Source organism: Ixodes scapularis, unplaced genomic scaffold, assembly GCF_016920785.2.
Source record: "Ixodes scapularis isolate PalLabHiFi unplaced genomic scaffold, ASM1692078v2 PGA_scaffold4__175_contigs__length_147842914, whole genome shotgun sequence".
NCBI lineage: Eukaryota > Metazoa > Arthropoda > Arachnida > Ixodida > Ixodidae > Ixodes > Ixodes scapularis.
The window spans coordinates 65,476,592-65,489,044 of NW_024609879.1; positions in this window are offsets into that span (position 1 = coordinate 65,476,592).

Genomic DNA, 12,453 nt, shown 5'->3' on the forward strand with positions numbered 1-12,453 from the left:
TCGGCGTGATTTCGTGGAGCCGATCGGTTCGAGCTTCTCGGGCTGTTGTTTCTACCGGGCTGTCTGGCTGCACTTGAACGTGTGTGCATGTTGATTTTCGATGAGATTGTTTAAAAAAAAGAATTTAACTTACGACCCTGCACACGACATTGTCCATGAGTTTACAGATGACGGTGCTGAACGAACCTCTAACATTCCAGATAGAGCCTTGGTTGTTATGCTGTCTGAAATTTCCAGGAGGTGCGTTTGGCCCCTTGCATACAGTGCTGTGCACACCCCAACAACGTCTTCTGTTTAACGCAGTCTCCTCATTTCTCTCATTCGGGAGCTTAAGACTCTTGGCTTCATAGTAAAGGCTGTGGTTAGGGGGCTTCAAACGTAAGCTTGGTGTGCGTGTTGATAAGCCATTTTTTGAAGTTGACAACGAACACGTTTACTTTGTCTTTGATCTTCCGCACCTTCCCAAAACAACCAAGAGCAATCTCCAAGCCCACAAACTTCGCATTGGAAATGAGGTTATCGAGTGGTCTTCTATTGTTGAACTTTATTGTTCTATCCATGAGATGAGCTTGCAATTGGCTCGAAACTTACTGAGAGACACATTTTTTCAAGAACCTTTCTGTAACATGGAAGAAAACTGTGCCCCACAGGTACTGAGTGCCTCACTGTTTCTTGCAATCATATCCCTTGTTTATGCCAAGGAACTTCCTGAGGCAGCCATGGCTACAGCCTATTTCTGTGATAGGATGTGCATACTTTTGGTTGTCTAAATAGCTAGAAAATTCAAGAAGACAGGCAGAAGTTGCGTCATGCCATTCTGAAGGGAGAATCTGAAATACTTGATTTTCTCAGCCAGTAACTCGGATGGATTTCAACATGGCAGTTCCAAAGTGGGAGGCAGCCATAAGCCATAATTTGGTGGCAAGTTACTATAAAAAGTGTCCTCATGCTCTGGGATGAGCTTTAAAGCAACCATGACTTTAAGTTCTTACTTACACGACGACTGCAGCAAGACACACTTGAGAACGTTTTTGGAGCTATATACGACAAATGCTGGGCTGCAACACAAACCCAAATGTGCATCAGTTCACCTCAGGACTAAAACACCTCTCGATAAAGAAACTGTTCCAGCTGTCGGACAATGAAAACGTAGAGGATGACAAGGCTGACCTCCTAAAGGAGTTGCAAATATTTTCGCACCATGAAAGTTTAATTTCAGACATTGTGGAATGTCTTCCATTTGATAACTTCCCGCCACTAGAGGATATTTTTGAGCTGACATCAGACATCAGGTCGAACATAATTAAGGACTCGTCCACTTTTTTTTATTACGTTTGGGGCTATTTGATCAAGCTTTTGCTTGAACAGACAACTTACAGCTGTTGCTGTTCTCAGCTGCTATCGGATGAGTCTAATGACTTGACCAGGCTTCACCAGTACTGTCTTGTTCCTAAAGCATACCACGTGCCTGGAAAATTCTTTGGGAGCTTAGTAGTACCATCACAGGCTGCCTTTCATTTCATTCAGCAACTATAAAATCACTTTCTTTCCATAAGAAAGAGTGTGACATATGTTCGAGGAGTGTGTGGCGCCTTGTATAGCACACTTTGAGGTCTGGGTGGTTCTAGCCTTTGCCCAGAGGAGTACCACAAAGGGTTTTTAAAATTGTTTTGCAGAATACGCTTGTGTTGACATGTTTGATTTCTTAACCGGTATTTGGACAAAGTTCGTTTGCACTCTTCAGTGGCTAGTAAGCAACGAGACAGGGTTAACTGTTAATAGTGTATGAACAGGGGCGGTTGCCAAACCAAAAACAAAAAGTGCTTATTAAGTGGGCGGTGCAGCTTGCTCTCCAAATATTTGTTTCCACTTTTTCCAGCGAATGTGTATCACGGCTCCCGAACAAAAATATTTGTCCACTTTCTACAAAATTTCGATAGAAAATTGTGTATAAGGGCTAAAAATATTTGAAAGAAAATTTATCCACGTTTGTATCCAGTGTCCATAGTTTTTTAGAAGTTTTTTTCTGAAGCCATATTTCTTTTCTGAACAATTTCGGGGAATTTTTAGGGACGTTGAATCTTGTCAGATTTCGAATAGTGTTCTCATTCTTTGGTAATGGCTCGCCCGCAGTAAGTTTGAGGCTATGCAAATTGGTGTTTTTTTATATTTGCCGGAAATCGGGAAATTGTACTATCCAGCGTGTGCTTCGCACTGTTATTATACTCTTATGACTGGTAATGATAGCGATGTCTTATTTATTTTTGCACGTACTTCCCGTACCCGAGTCGGCGTGAAAGTGAATGTATCATACAGCATGTTCTCCGTGGAAAGGTTTTACTAACTTGGTTCCGCTATGAATCTATTACGAAGTGTAGGATATGCTGAAGTCCTTCATATTGATTTATTTTTGTGAGTATCGATCTCTTTCGTATAAAACATACAGAGCTTCTGAAGTAAATCATGTATACATGGATGTGGTCCAATAAAATGTGTTCGAACCACTTACTGTTGTTGACCCCAAAATGCCCCACCAGTCAGGAGTCAATGCGGCGATTGTTTAACTTCAATGCTTTACAATAGAAAAAGAACAAGGAATATATATACTTCTGCTTTGTAAAGTAAGTTGAACTATTGTTTGACACATTTCGCACGGACTCTATCGTAAAAAATAAAGCAAAAATGCGTCAGTATTAAAAAAAAACAAAAAAACAGCGGCTTCGAGAGTCCCGAGAGCCGAGCGAGGCGGGGAGGAAAGAGAGAGAGAGGTGTACCGGAGAACCGGAGCAGAAACGCCCAAACCGAAACCAAAACTAACTTGACCGAAACGGAATCAGATTATGCTTAAAGGGGCACTGACACCCCAAAGGTCGTATTTATTTTTATTGTCTAAAACGATGCAAGTTGCAGCCATAGACACGCAAAAAAAACCGCATCGCGAAAAAAAATTTTCCCGCGCGCTCGCGCGCCTTTTTATTTTTAGCGTTTGATTTTCCCGCCTCTCGCCTCCTCGCTTCTTTTGATCGGTGACGTCAAAAATCAGGAAATTTAGAAGCTTTGTAGGCGGCATCTTTATAACATTTAATGACTGCAATCCTAAAACATGTTTTTTAACGCAATTGCGAACGCACTACGGCCCTTCTTTTTGAAATACCAAAAATCGGGAGTTCGTTGTGGTGCCGTCTCCTGAATTTGTATCCTCCAACGGAAAACAGGCGACACCGCTCAAAACCGGTCCGCCGCAACGCCGGCGCTAGCCGGCGCTCGCTCCTTTCCTCCTCGCTTTGGGTCGCCATGGCAACAGCAGGGAGTGGTGACAGGAAAGGGGACTCTCAGGTCTCCGCAATTTTTGACGTCAAGGCACCGGCGCCGATCGCGCGGAAACTTCGAATCCGGCATTTGGAAATTGTTTTTTTACTTCACGAATACTGAATTCCCAAATTTCAAATTTTGAGGGTAATGTCCCGGCATCGTTTTCGACCGTTTCGGATAATAAAAAAAAATATGATTTTGATGTGTCAGTGCCCCTTTAATACCGCCCGCTAGGAGCGCTACCTGTAACTGGTCTATCTGGGCCGCTGGGGCCTATGGTAGTGTCCGCTCTTTACCTTGTGTATATTTCTCTATAACTGACTCGGCTTGCCAGGCGGAGCCCCTTTTGTTCACGCGTGGGCTTCTGGGTCAATCGACGCAGAAGGTTCGGTACGTAGAACATTCTAACCTCGAATTAGCCCAAGGTGGTTCTCGAATTTACCAGAACATTACAATACAACGTCAACAAAAATTTGTAGACGTGGCCAGGAATCGAACCCTGGCCTTCTCCGTGGAACGCAAGCGCGATCACCGTTAGGCCGCGGGCGCGCTCGCTAGTTGGTCAGCTGCGCTCGCGGCAATATCATCTCCAAAGCTTCATTTAGGAATGGCACCCATTGTGATGCAAGGCCTGAGGCTGGGTGTGCATTGTGGCAAGGAAGAAGCGCTCCCTGTCTCAACCTTTTATAATATTTCTTTTCGATCGCCGCGTATAATTTTGTAATGAGGATATTATAATAAAATACCGAGTCTATCCGAACTACGTCGTGTGCTCCCACCTGAAGTAGCTATACGCACAACGCGGAGAGCTCATGCCAGCCAGCTCGTGTATCGCTGCGGAGCGTGTTATTTTGAAATTCTCTGACTCTTCCAGGTTTTCCCTGATCATTTCAGTTGAAATCCCCTGACCACTGTAGAGGCGGGTAAATAAATAAGACCATTGCAACATAAGGCATGGAGCATTGGGCAGTGTGAGGTATCATATTGCACGGGCTTAACGCAACTCGCATATTCCAAAGTATTCGGGTTCGTCGAGTCAGGATTAAATGAGCACTTTCTTCCCGCCGGCATTGTCAGTGAAGAGGCCCCTACCGGAAACACAATGAAAGCACGGTGCTCAAGCACATACATTTATGACCGAATGGCAGCATGGCCGCCACATGCACCCTTTGGGATGCTTTCAGCTTAAGGCTTAGAATAATCTGCGAATTTCCTATTTGCTACTAAATATAGTAGCTCTCACCTGGATGTAGCTTAGTGTCGAACCCTCAATCCAATCCAAGCCAAGCCAAGGCTTGAACTCGATTTGTCGACGGTTTTCTTTGCATCAGGTAGCACACACTCAACATCGGGTCAGCAGAGCCCGCGCTTCGCTCTAAGCAGAATTTATTGTCAAATTTTCTGCCCCCAAGTGGAATTTGCTTAGTGCAATCGATGGCGTTTGTGGCTTATTTTCCCTGACTGGGCTCGCATTTTGGCAATATCCCTGACCATTCCGTGATTTTTCCGGGTAATTAAAATTTCCCTGAAATTCCCGGTTTTCCCGGTCACTAGACACCCTGGTATAAGCCTCCCCCCCCTCCCCCCTCCCACCTCCCGGCCTGCGTTCACGCCGCTTCGCAACCACATTATGCGGCAGCTAATTACAAAACTATCACCCCACTTTCCCCCCCTTCCCTCCCCTCCACCCCCCCCCCCCCCCCCCACCCCCAGTACGTGCCGCTTCGCGCAGTCCAGCCGGCAACCCAAGCCCCGCTGCACCCATGCAACTCCGTAAAGGGAGCCCCATGATATTTAGTTGAACAAAGTTTTGTGAAAAAATATAGTTTTTTTTGTGTTTAATTATAAAAAAAATTGATGTAAATATTTTCAAATGCCTCGAAAAACAAAAGATGGAAGAAAAAATAAAATAAAAAGTAAGCCCACACGTGGGATCAAACCCAGGTATGAGGCAGACGCATAATACGCAGCGAGAAACAGAAAGTTTCGCGTCGTTTCGAGAACCTGGCTTTGTGGCTCCATGGCTCCACCTTGTAAATAATCGCGAGGAAAAACACCCTTGGAATCCCCACAAACTGATCGGGTCCGTGTTATTGGTATCTTAGCTTGGACGAAAATGAACTAAAATTGCTGTGGCTTAGCTCGGCAGTGCCAGGATATACGTATCATGAGCTTATGCGCACAAAATGAAAGGCACTATCAAGCGGCTCTGGTGTAGCGTCAGACTTGGCTACTGCGTAACGGGGGCGCACAGCTGGGCACGCGGCGGCGCCAGTGCGTCTACTGCGGCTATGACGTCACCCCTCTGAAAGGCGCAGACCGGCGAGGCGCGCGCGGTGGCGGCGGAGCGCGCGGCGGCAGCGGCTCCGGTGCGCGAGCTGCGCGCCGTGTGACGTTACTGCTGCTCGCGCATGCGGAGGCCAACGAGGCGCGTGCAGAGGCGGCGGCTCTGGCGAGCCAGCTGTGTGCCATGTGACCTCACTGCTCCTCGCGCTTGCGCAGCACGGCTCTTTGACAGCCAGATGAAACTGCTCAACCTCGCCCCAGTGGTGCTCGCACTACAATATTATCTACTGAGATAGAACCACCAGGAACTGGACGGAACTTTACTGCGTCGGCTACTGCACCGTGTGGACGGAACTCTAGACAATGCGTTTCAAGAAATGCCTCCCGGATTTCTGTTGTCAGGACTACTGGATTGCTGCGAAACTTGAGTTGTAGTGGCACGAGTTCGGTGCCAAGCTTAGGGTTCTTTTCTAGAAGGCTATTCACTAATGGATCGTTAGGAACATGAGACGAATCGTCGAAGACCACGCGTAGCTTGGTCGTGACTGCGTCTTTGCTTTCCACAGCGTGTTGAGTTAGGTAATGTAAAATTTCAGAAGTCGTTGAAGGGACGGGTAGCCTCTCGGCACGTCCCACCTGAACATATTGTTACGGTGATTATGGTATATTATATTTTATAATGGACGAGAGGTTGAAAGATGGCAGTCCTGCGAAATCCCAGAAAGGCTGCTGCTCCTCTTCTTTTCCCAACAGCCGAGCTCAAACTTCTTTCTCCTCTTCGTATCACTACTCGCCCGCCGGAGGAAACGGCGTCTCGCCGTTTTCAGGAGTTTTTGTATGGCTTGAGTCGCAGGACATGCACTGTCTGGGGGTGGTGAGGGTGCTGACTGCTAATGAGGGCCAAAAGGCTCGACAATATAATTGACGTCGGACGTTTGGCGGATAATCCTGAACGGGCCGCGATACCGTGGGAGAAGCTTTTCAGCGAGGCCTACGCAACGCTGAGGTGTTCAGAGCAACACCAGATCACCAGGGGAATAAATGGCGAGGTTCTGCCTGTGACCGTAGCGGGCACACTGACGATCCTGGGAGTCTAGAGTTCGAAGGCGTGCCAGTTGGCGCGCCTTCTCGGCACGGCATGTGGCGTCGATCGTATGGCCGGTTAGCATGGAGTTGCGTTGCAGTGGAAGCGGGGAATCTAGCATGAGCGATGGTTCACGGCCGAATCGAAGGTAGAAGGGCGAATAACCCGTGGTGTCGTGTCGAGAGGAGTTGTAGGCAAAACTGACATATGGGAGGATTGTGTCCCAATTGCGGTGGTCGGAAGATATATACATAGAAAGCATCTCGGAGATGTCCGGTTGAGTCTCTCGACCATCCGATTGGTCTGGGGATGATAGGCCGTTGTTTGTTTGTGCACGATTGAGCAGTATTGCAAAATTTCAGCAACGACTTTCGATACAAAAGGTGGGCCTTGGTCAGAAAGAATTTCTCGTGGTGCGCCATGCTTCAGAATGACGTCTTCAAGGAAGAATTCGGCGACATCGACAGCAGTCCCAGTCAGGAGTGAACCTGTAACCGCGTGGCGTGTGGCATAATTAACCGCAACTGCAGCCCAGCGTTTGCGAGTGTAGGATTCTGGGAATGGGCCGAGGAGGTCCACGCCCAGTCGCTGAAAATGGTGTTGAGGAGGTGGCAAAGGGTGAAGTAGGCCTGCGGGTCGCGTAGATGTCGTTTTGCGACGTTGGCAGGAGTCACAAGAGGAGACATACCGTTTGGTTGTGCGGTACATGTTTGTCCAGTAGAATCTCTGTTTAACTCGGGTATAGGTCCGGATGACGCCTAAATGGCCGGAGCATGGTGAGTCGTGCAGCTCGGCGAGCAGTGTCGTTTGAAGGTGTTTTGGCACTACAAGAAGCAGAATTTTTCTCTCTGATAAAGCAGTCAGTTGTTGCTTTTTGATGTGATCTTTTTGTCAACCGCTCCTTGCGCCGGGTTTGAACAAACATTGCTTTTTATCGTCTTTTTGAGTTATAATATGCATGTAAAACTAAATGCCTGCAATAAATTTTCAATCATGTCTTGAACTGCATTTTTTTCTATGGTTCACCCTCATTTGGGCGTCGGGAGTGTTGAAAGGCTAAAGGATCTGCCTGGTTGAACGGCTGTGGGGCTGAAGGGTTCTTCTATGGGGTATCCCTGAAGGGTTTTTCTGTAGGGTATTCCTGAAGGGTTTTGAAAGCCTGTGAGGTCCCATAATCCTTCAAGGCTGATGGGCTCTTTAGAATTATTTTCAATACGGTGTCCTCAGTAGCTATTGGCGACGTGAGCGATCGAAAGCGCCGCTGTGATCGGTCTTCCATGATAGGCCGAAAACTGACTATGGCGTCAGCAAAGGATTTCCCATCGACGGAAATAAGAGGAATGAAAGAACTTCAATTTTGACGGTGTTGGCAGTGTTAGTTTGAGAGTGCTATGATTTCAAGCTTCCGCTGTGCTCTTTACAAACACCTTCAAACTTGATGTTCGCAAGGTAATGACGTCACGAAAGGTAATTATAGGAGGGCGCCACCAAAGCATCTCGCCGCCAATAGCATAAACTGTAATTTTTATTAGCCTTACTAACCTTCTCCGATTGATTCTGCCTTATATTTCATTTCTTGCTCATGCTTTTGATTCAGGCAACTCCTTATGTGGAAAAGAAGCTGCCTCGTAAGTGAAGATACATATCGAGCGATGCAACAGTTGGTTTGCAAGTTGTGGCTATCACGAATGACATGGGTAGTGGTAACGGGGCAATGTGGCAGTACTTCGACATCCCCTGTGGCTGGTACAGCAGACCAACAAACAAGATTCCCCACCCGCAACAACTTAGTGAGCAAATATATTTTTGCTGACGCTCTCCACCTGATAAAGAGCTTGAAAGAGCACCTTGTGCGCGGACAAACGTTAATCCTGCTAGCAGACGTTGAGAATGCGCACAACCTTACGTGCACAACTGTGTCCCTCGACCCCATTCGCCACCCTGTGAGGTTCTAGAAGAACCTGACATTCAAGCTGGCCCCTGAACTTCGCCCCGAGCTTTTGGAATAAAATCATTTTGAGAAAATGAAGGCGAGCATTTACAGCAGTGAACAGGTCTTGCTTTCCTAATGTATAGTGGAACAAACACTTTGTTATGCTATGTTTGTGCTTTCACCCGAAGACTCTGCGCATTGCACCATCTATACACTCTATCGGCATTCTTCCAAGCAGTATTTTATCGTTAGCGTGTTCTGATAAACTTTTTAGGGTGATAATATCACTGCTACCGTATTTCTTCGAAAATAGGTCGACCTTTTTATGAGCAGTGCTCTGTGTCTACTTTTCCGCAAAATCCACTGAGGCCAATCATGAAAACTTATTAAAGGAGACAGCAAAGGGTGACACAGAGATAGCGTTTAGAATAAAAAATGCGGTCCACATAAATCTCATTTCTGCGTTCCGACGTTATCGGTGCCTCGTCATTCGCCAGGCCTTTTTGAGTAAATCGCAATACTTGAGCATTGTAGATACATACATGAGGAGTAATTGTTCAAAAATAGGTCGACCTATTTACGAATGTATGCGGTAAGGTACCCCACGCCTGCGTGATAAGATTATATGTGGTCAGGTAAAATACTATTTTCAATATAAATTTCGCGATTGGTAAGGCTCGTCGCTTCAACATAAGCAGACGCGTCAAAAACCTTACATCATCGGCAAAGTTGTGCTATATTCAGTTTTAGTGGCGCCGTCTGCCCGAGGTGAAAAAATCTATTCCTCCCATGAGCCTCACCTCGGTGTGCTACTACGTCAGTCGAACTTCCTACCGGAGAGGCAAGCTCTTTGCTCTCTCTCCCATCCCCCTATCTCTCTTTCTCTATACATCGCTCTGACTAACCTTCAAGGTCCCCATCTGAATCGGAAGAAGAGGCTGTGCGCCCTGAAGGCTCTGAAAGAGAACCCAATCAGTTCCTTTCTATCCCCCTTGTGCTTCACTGCGCACGTGACTTGGAAAAGATTGTATAAGTTGAGAGTGGTTTGAAGACGTCCAAAACGTCAATTTCTTAACTTTTTTTTAAAATAACGTGCGGGCGAATTTTTTGTTTAGTTCTTTTATCCAGACGTGACAAGGAACGACTACCACAATCATTTGATCGGAGGCCAAACATTGTTGCTTGCATGGTGCCTTTAATAAAAGCCGTGTAAGTATAAACTGTGACTGTTGTAGCATAGAGCTGTCTGAATATGCAAGTTAAGGCATCTTGGAAAACAGCTGTAGCATCACTCCCCTAAATGCTTTCAACTAAGTAAACGAGTGCTTCTTATATTGAAGTTGATTATATTTTCAGCACCGGTAGACCATCTGGGGGATATTAAAGTGTGCGGTACTGCTCTGGGCAACAAGTGCAGGTATTTATCAGAGAAAATCACCGTTAAAGAAAAACGTTTCCAACATATTGGCCACATTGAGATGCTTCCCTATTGAAAAGTATTTTTTTTACCGGAATGTCCTTTCCAGTGAAAGTTTATTTTACTGGGTCATGGGAGTGTTTACACTTCCAGTAAAACCGTAGTTTACCGGATTGTCGCCGGATTTTTTACAGGAATGCCACCGGTTGTTTTACTGGAATGTCACCGGATTGTCACCAGCTATTTTGCCAGGATATCACGGGATTTCGACCGGAAGTAAATTCCGGTAAAACTCTATTTTACTGGATTATGGGACTCTTTTCACTTCCAGTAAAGCGGAATTTACCAGAACATCGCCAGATTTACCGGAATTTACTGTGTTTTTTCTTTCTTTTTTTTTTGACGTCAACGGAAGGCACTTAAGAGGAAGCCTGTGAACCGTGGTTGGTTATGTTTACCAGATGTTGGACGATTCGGTAACAATTAAAGTGGTTAGTCCATATAAACCTGAAGGTTCTATGTATTTATTTAACAAGGTCGATACCAGTGAAACAATTTGCACAGCTGTAGACAAAAGCAACCCAGGCAGCACAAGATATTGTGCCGACATTGGTCTCAGCATGGTTAAGGTGGCCCCATATGGGCCCAGCTTGACCAGTCTAGAGCCAGCATTCATGATGCCGTCACTAAACTGGCTACATGACGGCAACATTGGCCGTTTCTGCCAGGGTCCAACCAATATTGTGGCATCCCGGCTACATGACGGCAACATTGGCCGTTTCTGCCAGCTTACAAAAGATATTGCTGCATCCCGGCTACATGACCGCAACATTGGCCGTTTCTGCCAGCTTCCAAAAGATATTGCTGCATCCCGGCTACATGCCGGCCACATGACGGCAACATTTGCCGTTTCTGCCAGCTTCCAGCTGAAAATATATGAAGTTCTATATCGGGCTCTGTTTTGCAACCACCGAATGACGGCACTGCACCAGCCAAGTCGCGGCAACATCGCCGGGATTCTTCCATATGTACTAGGAATATTTAGACACATAAGCATTTTTGCCTATAAAACCTTAACCATCAGACTTTAAAACCTGAATTGATGGATGTTTCTTTCATCTTCGAGCGCTGCTCTTCGGCGTCCATCTCTGGCTTCAGCGGCGTTGCCGTCGGCTAAACAGTAAACCGTCGGCGTAACAGATTTTCGTGACGCGCCACAAAAAAACGTTACGCCGACGTGTTACGCGACGCGTCACGAAAAAGTGTTACGCGACGCCGACGCGTCACGAAAAAGCGTTACGTGGAAACGTTACGCGACGCTGAGGCGTCACGAAAAAGCGTTACGCCTACGCGTTACGAGACGCCGAGGTGTCACGAAAAAGCGTTACGCCTACGCGTTACGCGACGCCGAGGCGTCACGAAAAACCGTTACGCTGACGCCGAGGCGTCGTGGAACGCATCGTCATAACGTTTTTTTGGGACGCCTCGGCCTCGGCGTCGCGTAACGCTTTTTCGTAACACCTTGGCGTCGCGTAAGGCATCCGCATAACGCTTTTTCGTGACGCGTCGGCGTGATGCTTTTTCGTGACGCCTCGGCGTCGCTAACACTTTTTCGTGACGCGTCGGCGTAACGCTTGTTTGTGACACCTCGGCGTCGTGTAACGCGTCGGCATAACGCTTTTTAGTGATGCGTCGGCGTAGCGCTTTTTCGTGACACGTCAGCGTCGCGTAACGCTTTTTCGTCACGCCTTTGCGTCGCGTAACGAAAAAGCGTTACGCCGACGGCGACCGTAACGGTAGCCGTAACGCGCCGGCGTGACGCGTCGCCGTCGGCGTAACCGCGCGGTGCATTATGGGAAACGTGCCATAATGCACCGCGGTGCCGCGTGTGTTGCATTATGGGACGTCTCCCACAATGCACCAAGCGAAAGGGAGGAGGAGGAGAAGGGGGAGGAGGGAGGAGCAGGAGGGACAAGGTTGAAAAAGAGGCAGGAGGAAGAGGGCTCCCCCCTGACATCTCCCCCCGCCTCCCCTCTACCTACGTCACTGGTGTATGAAAATCTCAAAATAACCCGCTGTTACTAAGCCCCGCAACTCGACCAAAGCTTCAGACAAAAAAAAAAAAAAAAAAAAAAATAGAAATACAAATAGTTTTTAAGCATAACATAAGAACTCAAAACAAATATCCAATAATTAATTAAGATATTGCATATCCCACATATAAAAAAAAAGTCAAGTTAAATTAAGATGTCGAACACCCTGTTCCTTTTTTTTTCCTTTTTTGCGCATAAGTTGACGTAGATTTCAGTCAGCAAACAAAGGTTATCATGGAACGTATAACAGGAGAAGAAGCTTGGACATTATGTCTGCTTGCCCAAAAAATAGACTTCAAACTGCGTAGAGAACAAGATAACTCCAGTA